Consider the following 12585-nt stretch of genomic DNA (forward strand, 5'->3'; position numbering starts at 1 on the left):
GTACACATTATCTCTGAAGTCTTGTTATCAAGACATAGCAGACTCACTCAAATGTGTGTGTTGCTTTCAAAAAGCAGCTTCTTAGTACTACTAGTACTTACTACTACTGGAAGGGGGAGGGTTAATGTCCATCCAACTGATCTCCTTCATACTGTATGTGTGAATGCATTGTAATCCAGTCCTTTGAAGTTAGCTGCCTTCCTTCCTTAATCATTATCAGAGTGAGGCCTTGGCAGGAATATCACTAAAGCAATAAGCCCCAAGACAGCCATGGTTTACCATGATTTTAGAACAGCTACTGTAGAGGTATTGTTAAAAACCCATTAGCTGTTCTAAAATCACGGTAAACCACGGCCTTGTGTGGCTTATTGATTTTATAAAAACTGTTACTACATACAGTATGCATGGCAAGGTTTCATGAATTGACAATAAAATATCTTGGTGCCAAGCAATATCGTTATTCAACAACATGTATTATTGTTGCCAGGCAACACAGATGCAGCAACTCACAGACGCAGTGGGAATCACACCTAAAGATTGGGTTGATTATTAAAATGTTTATGGATGTCAGTGATTGTTTTAAAATATTTCTCGGCACGCCAAATCTGAAAACGGCTAATGGACCACGTAGTCTGTGTAAATGTTCCGACTTTGCTTCTTTTCAAGTTCTTCAGTTTCTGAAGGCCAGACTATAATAATAATATCTAAAATTTACATAGCACTTTTGTAAGTGCCCAAAGACACTTTACATGGGAGGCATGAGAAAACAACAAAGAAAAACAACTTTATTAGGGTAAAAAAAAACACACAAACAAAGAAAAGCCTAAATGTCACACACACCGGCGATTATGCGAATATACGCAAAATTCGGAAAAATCGCCCCCGGTGTGTAAGGACCTTAAGAGTAAGGAATAAAATCAATAAAAAAGTGGAATGAAAAGAAGGGGGGAGGGGGGGGGGCAGGTACACATTGCAGGACATTTCGTCCGATAATGCTGTCGCCGACCTTATTTGGCGCTCGCCGACAAAACCTCCCGATCTGACACAGATCGGCCTTTGATCGGCGAGATAATGCTCGCTGTGTGTGAAAGGCTCAGCGACACGATCTGGCCGCGATTATCCGCTCTGGGATGGCTTTGCGACCGTTTTCAAATATCTATCTGGTTAGTTATTCGGCCCTGTCGCAGACAGAAGATCGGACAGTATCATACCGTATGAAAGGGTCTGTGAGGAGATCAACGCTACAGCCAATGAGAGCACATTACAGCAACCGTGGCTAGGGGAGCGTCGCTGGATCTGACCACAACAAACAGTCCCTACCGCAATATTACCGTCCAGTCCTGTATTAAAGTTGTACAGTGCAGATTTAAAAAAAAAAGATTTTTAGTAGCCTCTGCTGGTCATTACCGTCACTGCAGGCCGTTTGTTTATTACTGCGTTACCCAGAATTCCATTCGTTTTCACCGGAAGACAGAAGCGTTTCAAAAAGCGTTCTTTTAATTGTTTTATACGATCTGTGGATCGTTAGCCAGTGGAGCTTTAGTTTCCGTGAGCTGTGTTTTCTTTTTCTGTTTTTTTTTTGTTCTTCAAATCATACAATCTGTTAAAATCAGCGCGAGTTTCCTTTTTGTTATTAGCGCGGTAGTTCCTGGCCAAACAGAAAAACGGTGCAGTAGTTCCTGGCCAAACAGGAAACCGGTGCATTTCCGCTTCCATTTTCCGGCCAGATGACGTCATTTTCGCGGGACAGTCAACCCCGACCACGTTCAATAGAAAATATATAAATAAAAGGCTTTCGGGGGTGAAATTCATGGAGTGGGTGTTGTGAAACATTTGCCACTCACAAAAGATATACAATTTAACTTTAGTTTTATTGAAAAAGTTACCTAGCATTACTTTAAGTTAACATTGCAAAACAAAATGAGAGAGTGAGCGAGCCTGGTGGGCTGTTTATTTTAGACGAATTGTACAGAGAGAGAGAGACAGAGACAGAGAGCGAGAGCGAGCTGTGTGTGTGTGTGTGTGTGTGTGTGTGTGTGTGTGTGTGTGTGTGTGTGTGTGTGTGTGTGTGTGTGTGTGTGTGTGTGTGTGTGTGTGTGTGTGTGTGTGTGTGTGTGTGTGTGTGTGTGTGTGTGTGTGTCTTTGAGTGCGGCATGTGCGAGACACGCTGTGTCTGAACAGCGTTGCCAGATGTTGCGAGAGAAATAAGCAACCAGGTCTATGAAATTGCACTTTAAAACTATTTACAAATACATTGGATATTTTAAAATAGCCGATCTACAAGCTCACAACTCATCGCAGCTATTTTCAAAGAAAACTCTTGAGAAAATTGTGGAATATTTTCCAAATCCACACAGATCTTGTATGGGGGTCTATGGCACAACATATTTTCAGAAGGGGGAGGTCTGCGCCTCTGCGGACAATTCATTATTATTATTATTAATTTGGGGGTCCTTGCCAAATGTTTGAGAACAACTGGTTCAAACAACAGGCCAAAAAAAGCAACTACACTTTCAAGCAACTTTACAGAAAAACAATCCGAAAGTCGCTTATAATAAGCGGACATGGCAGCTGCTTCAGCGCACTTGAAGTGCGAGAGAGAGAGAGAGAGAGAGAGAGAGAGAGAGAGGGAGAGGGAGAGGGTGAGAGGCATATCACGGGATACGTCGATTAAAATTAATTGGAATAAACACAAATGTATGTATTGGGTCTGACTCTGGAGATAGCATCCTAGTGAACTATCCTACAGTGTGTAATCCCTGGTCGGGGATCAATCTATATAGGTGAAAACCACAACGATATATGACAGCCGATTTCAAGAAATAAACTCCTGCAGTGTGTAATGCTTAACGATCAGACGACTCCCCGACCACTTTAAGGTCCTGCAGTGTGTACCTGCCCTTAGCTGGGGAAAGCCATATTGAAGAGGTGGGTTTTGGTTTTGGGGTGGGCTTTATTTTCTACTCATTTTCAGAGCTTCTAAAGTACAGACTGTTAGGCGGAAGCAATTGAAAATTGTGAGAGCCATTATTTCTGACAGTGTGTCTCCTCCCTTGTTTATCTTCCTCCTCTGTCCTGTGCATTTCTTGCATGTCTGTCCATGCTTAGTCCACCCAGTATAAAAGATAAAACCATCTGAGTATTTTACAAAAGTAAAACATCTAGATAGATAGATATAGAGATATAGATAGATAGATAGATAGGCGTTTGACTCCTACACTGCCTGTGTATTTGCAGATGATGATGCTGTGTGTGAGAATAGGGACGTGTGCGGTATTGATACCATTAGTAGCCTTTGGCAATCTTGGTATACTCAAGCGTGTGGGGAATGCCACACTGAGTCTGCATGTAATGATTAGCTGTCCCACCGTTGTGTCACACTGCTGTTTCATGTCTTAGTTATGAGGCGCCTCCAGGCCTCTGTCTGATGTGAATGATGATTTTCTAATAACCTGCACCTTGTTAGCTCAGCTGCCTGGAAAACTCACTGCCAACATGTCTGCTTCCTGTCAGGGATGTGCAAGTGTGTATATATCTCTCTGTGAAATACACAACTAGAGAGGGAGAGACAAATGAAGGTACATCTGTCCAATAACTATGTACGTGCGTGGGTGCATGCTTGTGCGTGCGTGCATGTGTAAGCGCGCGCGTGTGTGTGTGTGTGTGCCTATGCATACATTACTATGTTTTTACTTTGGCGTACGGAAGTGAATATTGACACATAAGAGTAGTTAAAACAATTACAGCACTAATCAGCGCTCTGATGATACAGCTGCTTAAAATAGTTTCAGGACATGTTGAACATGCTAACTTTTCAACAGGCCATAGACAAAACTTCACGGCCAGATGTCTCATTTCCATTTCAATTAAAGCATATTGATTTTTTATTTGGTCTACTGACTATGCTGAGAGAGTGAGGTACATTGATTGTAATTAATTGCGTAGTATAGATCAGGGCTTCTCAACCCCCAGGGGTGTCCTCAAAAGATTCTGGGGGATCCCCAGATTATTAGCTTACTGTGGAACATTGTTTGTCACACTCAACAGTAAACAAACCAACATACAGTTTAAGTGTATGTATACAAGGTATCTGCACATTTCTAAAGTGACAATTTAATGACTTTTTAAGACATACTTCTAAAATGAAAAATTAAACATTGGCCAAATTGTCAAATATCAGAGGCAGAAATTGTGAATTTACCAGATCTACATGCTCACAACGCCTTGCGCTGCGAGGGTTTGTGAGCATGTAGATCTGCTTTTTTCACAATGGAACCGAGTCAAATAAAATGTAATGCCTCAACTCTTGCAATTCCAGGTGCTTGTCAGGGTGGAGGGTCCCCAGTTAACACATTGTGTGCCAAAAACGGTCCAGACCGTTTTTCATAATCCAAACGAGGAGTGGATTTTAATAAACCTCTGGCACCCGATGTGTTTAGTCGCGGCCTGAAAATGTTGAGAACCACTGGTATAGATCATCATACGGTGGAGTGTCAGGGAGTTTGTGTCTGGTTGAAGTCTTGAATATAGATTCCAAGGAGAGGACAGTTACATCACTGACAATGGGAAGCGTTTGGAGCCTGTAGTTGCATGTGTCCTGACCGTAGACATGACCGATCCACTGAGTCACATATAAGTATATGGAGAATAGAACATTCTTTTCTGTTTATAACATTACTGTTAGCTATCTAAATAAGATACATGATTTTTCCATGAAAACCCACTTTCATTTTACAGAGTACCATAACATAACTACATATCTGACTTTTGTAGCAAACAAAAACACTTGAACATGGACCTCCTGCTTCAGTAGACACACATGCACTAGGTAGGAGGTGTGTATTGCCCTGATCAATATGGCGGACGCATCGCTCACGCTTTCTCCAGATGTTTTTATTGGAAAGTGTGACATTGAACTGGCAGTATAACAATCACATTATACTTCACCCCCAGGTGAAAGTGCAGATATAAAAAAAGATTGAATAGGTACTTACAGTCTAGGCCTAGTGAATAATTGACAAATGTCACACGCGCTCATTGTGGAGCATTAGTGTCCCCCCTACCAAGGGCGGTTGTTCCTCAGGGCAATGGGCTAATGCACCACCAAAGGAATAAAATAAGAACATGTTTCTATCATGAACCGACTGTTTTAGAATGTTACAATACTTTCACTATTGTGATTTTTAACATAATCTGGTGTAAGCCCTATCCCCAACCATACACACCTCAACAGGGCTAACAATTACATTACCTCAACTCAGAGGAACTCAATCGTATCGTAAGAGAATTCCATGCAGCAAATTGGCAAGTAAATTAGGACTGTAGAGGGCAGGTAATTACTGGCTGATTTTTTTATTTTATTTTTTCTTTCTTCTTCTTTTTTAATGCCTTTTGAAGTCTTCCTGAACATTAATATTCAGCATTGTATAGCCTACATGAAAATAATTCTGCCAAAGTGGGCGAAACTGTAAAAACAGTGGTCTCTGGAGTCACCAAAATGTATATGCCACCAATCTCTGTGTTGGGTTGTTATACTCTCATTTGAAAGGCATAACAATATTTTTCATTATGCTAATTGAGGGTGAACCTAATACACGGCAACCCATCTGTTTATGATTACTGTACAGGAAGCTGTTCAACATGTTGACATGTTGTTGATAAGCCGACCCTGCCCATAGCCTAATCTATGTTTGTGTATGCTTTGCATTGTTTCCTTCAAGGTGTGTAATTAAATGTTGCCCTTTAGAATAATTCTGATCATTTGTAAATGCAATGTCTCCATCGGTTCAGAGATTCTCATTTGCACTGGAAATACTTATTTCCCTTTCCAGTGTGTCAGAACCAGCTGCTTCACAGTAATGAGACTGTAAAGCCAATAATTGTTGCAGGGCTTTTCACAATTTCACCACTTGTTCAGATATACTACCCAAGATGCTTCAGTTTGTATGGCAATGCGGGGTGGATGATGGCTGATTTTAATGGCTTTTGATGGCTGAGTCAAACTAATTAGACTTTGGCTGGATTTGACTCAATGCACAGCTGTGGTGTTCAACAGGATACAGCAATCCCCACACACACACACTCAATGTGTGCGTTTGGAAATATGCACTGAGAGCGCTGATGTGTTTTCTCTGGTCAGTTGCATATTCAGTGCGTTGTCGTTCGAAAATCCAGTTCACTGTGCATGCCCTTGGTGCAGAAGCAGTTATCCAATGCGTTGACTCTGAACACTGATGAAAACAACCATGGCAAAATAAGTAATGGCTAAATGCCTACTGTATTAGGCTAAATGTATGCTAAACAAGGCAGGACAAGTGCTACTGCCAGTCATTTGCGCATGTTTCTTATTATCTGACCTACAATATCGGATTTGATATATTTTTGGTTAATTGCCCAGCCTAATGAAAGTGCATAGAACTGTTGGGCTATCTAAAGCACTCAAAGCTAATAATACCCTAACATGTGTTGTTTCTCTGTGCTGTTTCTGTCTTCAGGTCAGTGGACCAAACACCTGGCTCCCAGCCTTACCACTTCATCTACAGTACCAGTGGCCACAAACTGTCTTCATGTTGAGTCTCAATAAAGCACAGCACACCAGATAGAGGTAGGCATGGATTCACTTAGAACCCCCCTGGCTCATACTGATTCACATGTGTGCAATGCAATTTTGTATTCAGTGCTTATGATCAAGTATTACTGCAGTACTAAGTCTACATTCCTGTATGTGCAGTATGTGCGTGCGTGCGTGCGTGCGTGCGTGCGTGCGTGCGTGCGTGTGTGTGTGTGTGTGTGCACGTGTGCGCACATTCATGCGTGCCTGTGAATTTGTGCAGACTGTACAAGCAACCATGTGCTTTTGTACCTTTGAATGTGTGCATGCATGCCAATATGAGTGAATGCAAATGGCATTGTGTGTGTGTGTGTGTGTGTGTGTGTGTGTGTGTGTGTGTGTGTGTGTGTGTGTGTGTGTGTGTGTGTGTGTGTGTGTGTGTGTGTGTGTGTGTGTGTGTGTGTGTGTGTGTGTGTGTGTGTGTGTGTGTGTGTGTGTCCGCATCCTTTGTGCATTTTGTAAGCAGTGCTATGCTGCACAGTGCCCTGCCTCCATTACAGAGCCATTAGCAGAGCTGACAGAGTAGAGAGGCCAGACGGGTTAGCTAACAGCCTGCTAAGTAGAGCAGAGCTACTGCTATTAATACCACAGAGATGGCTGGAGGAATAAACAGGATAGGTTATAGGTTATAGAAACAGGTTATAGTCAAACAAAAAAGACAAAAAAAAGACGCATTTTCTTTGCCAGGTCGAAGACCACTGTAACAGCCCAAAATATACTCCAGGCCAAACTATACCCGGGGTTAAAGTGTTTACCTTGGGGTCAGGGGTCGCGCTAGGATTTTAATCTGCCGGTCCCAATGTCCGGAAGGATTTAAATTTATCGGACATCTGACAAAAATAACGGTCATAATTATTTGTATGCATTAAAGACAAGCAGGTGCGTAAATACAGCCTAACAATTAGGCCTACAGCATTATAGTTTGGATTGAGCTATTTGAACATGAACCATCATAATATACACATTTTATATAGCAGGGTCATCTTACACAAATACATTAATTACCTACATTACCATTTGCGCATGCTGCGTGCGTAATGGTTTCTCAATAATCAATTGCGTTTGTATGCATTTTCTAATCAAAGGGCACTGCACAAAATTGGGCATTTCAGATGAATCCTTCATAACGTGGCTCAGCTGACCTGTTAGGGCAATAAATATAGACTACTACTCACTCACAGGAGGTTATACTGTATAATTAGACAGTGGATGCGGTCCGTGCGTCTAGTTGGGACAGCCGTGGGAAAGTTGATGAGTTGTGAGAATCTTGTCGTCTCCTCATAGAGCTATTCAGTTCAAAGTGGTAACGTTTTAACGTGTCCACCTCATAGAGTTAAAAATAGGTCCACGATTATGATTAACGTCATGTTTCACCTCGATGCCATAGTTGCAGTAGCCTATAGATGTTGTGAAGAGTATTTACGAATCTGTGTTAGATTTCATCTTCAACCTGCACTGTTGTTAAACTGTTGGGCAACAACTTGCCACTTTACTCACAAGTGCCATTGTATTAGCCTAGTATCTGTGACATATTCTAACTAGTAATGATACAACTTGTGTGTGACTGGCTGTTAAATACACAACTTTATATAAGGTAACTTGTAACCGGACCGCGGACTGCCGAGACCGCTGGCTACGCAGCAGCAGCAACAACTAGCTCTCTTCTTTTTCCTGTTGTACCTTCACAATAAAGTGTCTCCTATTTACCGCCCAATGCAGCACATTTTACACTGGTTATTATTAACAGGAAATAGGTGTAACCTAACAGCGTGTGACAAACTCTTTTTGTCTAGTACGTCTCTCTCTCTCTCTCTCTCTCTCTCTCTCTCTCTCTCTCTCTCCCAGAAACACACGCACGAGAGAGAGAGAGAGAGAGAGAGAGAGAGCGCTTGCAAAGCAGAGGATTGAAATGTGCCTAATTTTGCGGTGATAATTAATGAACAGCCGTGTCATTATCAACCGGTCAGGATGTCCGGAGAGATTTATTTTTTCCGGTCTTTGTCATAAATAAACGGTCAAAACCGGCAATTATCGGACTAACGCGACCTCTGCTTGGGATATGTTCTGGGCGTGTCCAATTTATACCCCAAGGTATATTCTGGGCTAGTCTAGTTTATACCCCGGGGTATATTATGGGGGCTTGCCCACTTTAACCGGGTATAGTTTGGCCGGGGTATATTTGGGCTGTTAAGCCCAGTCCACACCAATGAAACTAGTTGCATTTTACAACCAGTTGCACAAAATTACAGCGTTCTGGACTAACCAGACTGTATATGTACATTTACTGTAATTGACCAAACTTAGTGGGTAGGGCTACTTTTTCTGTTACATAACACACCATAACATCCAATCAACCTCTATAGTGCACACCTCCGAAAGTGCTTTCCCTTTTAGAAACGCTATATCCCCCCGCAGCTTCCTCGATTCCTGTAGAGCTGACATACACAGCCCTGGGTAGGCAACCCGGCCTGTGCTCTGCTGAGCTCCCCTTTCTAATTTTCATATTTTCCACTTTCCATTGACTGAAAATATTACTTATTCTTTACAAGCTTGCCAAACTATCATCAGGACATTTTGAAATCATGTGAAATTGCTTCTTTTCCAGCATGAGAGAACTGCAACATGAGTGGCTTTTGGTTTCCACATACCACAATTTGAGTGAACTGCACACACTAAATATTGTGCCTTTTATCTACTGAAAAGAAAAAAAGGCAGGCAATACCCATTTTTTGTAGAACCAACATCCATTAATCTTATGTGTCATGGCTTGAGGACAGAGGCCGGTACTACGAAGCAAGTACAAGGAAATATTTTGTTATCTACAATTGTGCTAAGCAGAGACTCAGTTAGCAACTCAGTAAGTCAGCCCAGGACATCTCAATCTAGTCATGTGTCCAGAGGGGCAGTGTTTGCAGCATATGACTAATCGCAAACACGGACAAATCTCCTGGCAGCAAAGAGGCATATTGCACTAACAAAGAGCAAACTATAATTTTACGCAAATAACAATCCAAACATAATCCAGGCTAAAAAGCAACACAGTTGCAGCTGCCAAACAGAAGGACAGCTGTTATGAAATGTGCCACCTTTTGGATGTGTAAATTAATAGGCTTATAATATCACTACATCATTACATTAGGGCACGAGTATATCTTTTCATTTCATTTCATATCAACCTTTATTTGATTCTAGGGAAACACACTGAGAGCTGAGACCCTCTTTTCCAGCGGTGTCGAGATTGCGACTTGAGAAAAACAACAATATGAAAATAAAAATAAAGAATAAATAAAATAACATGATCAAAAGAAAATTCCATCATATGATTTATCAACATCAATTAAAACAGGTACAATTTAAATTGACCAAAGTTTATATATCCGATTGAAAGCGACCTAGGGGAACATGAGAGCTGACTATATATTTATTTGTTTATTTATTTGTTTATTTAAACGGATCCCCATTAGCTGACGCCTTAACGTCAGCTAGTCTTCCTGGGGTCCAAGACATTAAAATACATTAACAAAAACATTCATATCACAGTGTATTACAAAGAAATACTAAAAACAACAAAATCTAAATAATACATCACAAAAGTCAATAATCACATAAAAAGAGATACCGACAGGGATACAACATATTTAAAAAGTATCACTATCAATCTGGTATGTAAGAATAGATGTTATTGTATGTTTTGAGTATACATTATATGAATCCGAAGTTTCCTTTTAAAACTTGCTTTTTCTCTGGTGTTTCTTATCTCACTTGGAAGACTATTCCAAAGTACAATTGCCCTATAAAATGCAGCTCTCTTCATGGAATTGGAGTTTGGTAGAGGTAAAGTTATCTGTCCATCACACGCTCCAGGAGTGGAGTATGTGTGAATCTCTGAGCAGCAAGTTATATTGTTATAAAAACAGATTGGAGTCTGGGTATTAATGACTCTATGAAAATATGTGAGTAAACTAGCAGAAAGTCTTTCTTTGACGCTTGGCCAAGCAAGACGTTCATGCATATATTTCACACTTGTTCTGTAAGAACAACCCAGAACTAGTCTGGCAGCCTTATTTTGTGCAACTACAGTATATATATAGTCCAAGTACGCGGGGCATAACACTTGAAAGCAGACTTTCCAAACTCAGTGGAGACACGCGGAATCTCAAGCATCAAACAGTCCTGAGAGAGCGTATGATAGGCACCAGTTTTCCACTCCAAAAGATCATTTAAATAAGAGGGTAAACACCCAATTAAAACTTTATAAATAAATAAAAACCACTGCTGATCTCTCCTAGTCGCAAGGGAGGGCCAACCAACCTTATTATACAGTATGAGTATGCAGTGATGGGTGTTATAGCCTGTTATGAATCTGAGGGCAGACTGATAAACGTCCAAGGTTTTAAGTGTGGTAGCTGAGGCATTTCTGTATATAATGTCCCCATAGTCCAAAGCAGAGAGGAACAGTGCCTCAATTAGCCTCTTAGAAGGCCATGGAAAGCAGGATCTATTACGATAAAAAAGCCAAGCTTCATTCCCAATTTCTTTGTTAAAATCTCAATGTGTGTACTAAAAGTATGTTTTTCATCCAACCAAGATATTTATAATGAGGCACTCGTTCAATGGAAGTGCCATTTGAGGTGCATAGCTGAGGATCATTTTCATTAAAAACTCTTCCCTTTGTAAAAAGCATACATTTGGTCTTGTCAGCATTTAAAACCAATTTTAGATCCAGCAATGATTTCTAGAAAACATCAAAGGCCAGTTGCAACATATGAACAGATTGCTGTACAGAATCTGAAAAACAATATAAGTGTGTTTACAAACATTGTTAATACTATATAGATATTATTATAATTATAATAATAATAATTGTGTGTGTGTGTGTATATATATATATATATATATATATATATATATATATATATATATATATATATATATATATATATATATATATATATATATACATACACACACACACACACACACACACACACACACACACACACACACACACACACACACACACACACACACACACACACACACACACACACATACACAGACTTTACCCATATCCAGCTCAAGTGGAGTTAGGAGTTTTGTCTGAGCAGAAATCCAGCCTAAGTGGAGTTAGGAGTCCTAACAGCTGACAATCGCTGCTGAGGGAGAGGTTTCAAATGGGTATAATAAACAGGACTTTAAATATTACAATAACTTTTGCAAAGAGGGGTTCACAGAGTTGGGGTTTCAGTAGAACTAGCGCGACAGAAATATGAACTCCTTTCTTGTCACAATGCTCTCCTCATTAAACACTTCATAGATTTTAGAAATAGAATGACTTATTTTCATAACATCAGCGTCAGTGCTAAGTTTTTTTTTGCACAGACGTAAAGGGTTTTCAATAGCATTTATTTATGAAAAAACAAAGAAGCTGGAAATGGAGTTAGCTGGTTGCTCCTGGACAGCGACGATATATTAATCAAGCCTTGAGGAACTCCTTTGGAGATATGAAGGAACTCTGATTTTACAGCTGCAACTTTGACACATTGATGTCTCAGAAAGAACATTTTCAAACCATGTACAGGCAACAGAATGAAAACCAATTTGACATAATCTTTGTACAAGCAATGTGTGATCCACCGTATCAAAAGCTTTTGATAAATCAATGAAAAGTGCAGCACGACCAAGGCTGAGACGATATCATTTAAAACTAACGAGGTAGCAGATACTTTGCCCGGAAACCGGACCGATAAGGACTCAAAACAGAATGACTATTTAAAAACACTTTAAGATGATTATTCACAAGGGATTCAAGGATTTTAGCGAGACATCATAGCTTGGAGATTGGACGATAATTATTTGGGTCATGACACATTTTTATCGTGTCCTTTATGCAGGGGTACAACATGAGCCGTTTTCCAGACTTTGGGTATGATTCCAGATAAAATAGCCAAATTAAAAATATAACAAATTCATTC

The 12585-nt window shown here is 40.3% G+C and overlaps 1 protein-coding gene across 1 annotated transcript in view; it reads left to right on the forward strand.

The window, feature by feature from the left end:
- Positions 1-6517: 6517 nt before the first annotated feature.
- The window catches only part of LOC311050143 (leucine-rich repeat and fibronectin type III domain-containing protein 1-like protein), a 195782-nt gene continuing 189714 nt past the window's right edge, over positions 6518-12585 (forward strand). Inside the window, exon 1 of the mRNA XM_084064113.1 lies at positions 6518-6604. The gene's annotated coding sequence lies outside the window, so the exon portion shown is untranslated. The remainder of the gene's footprint in view (positions 6605-12585) is intronic.

This window comes from Gymnoscopelus microlampas, assembly GCF_963454915.1.
Source record: "Gymnoscopelus microlampas genome assembly, chromosome: 8".
NCBI lineage: Eukaryota > Metazoa > Chordata > Actinopteri > Myctophiformes > Myctophidae > Gymnoscopelus > Gymnoscopelus microlampas.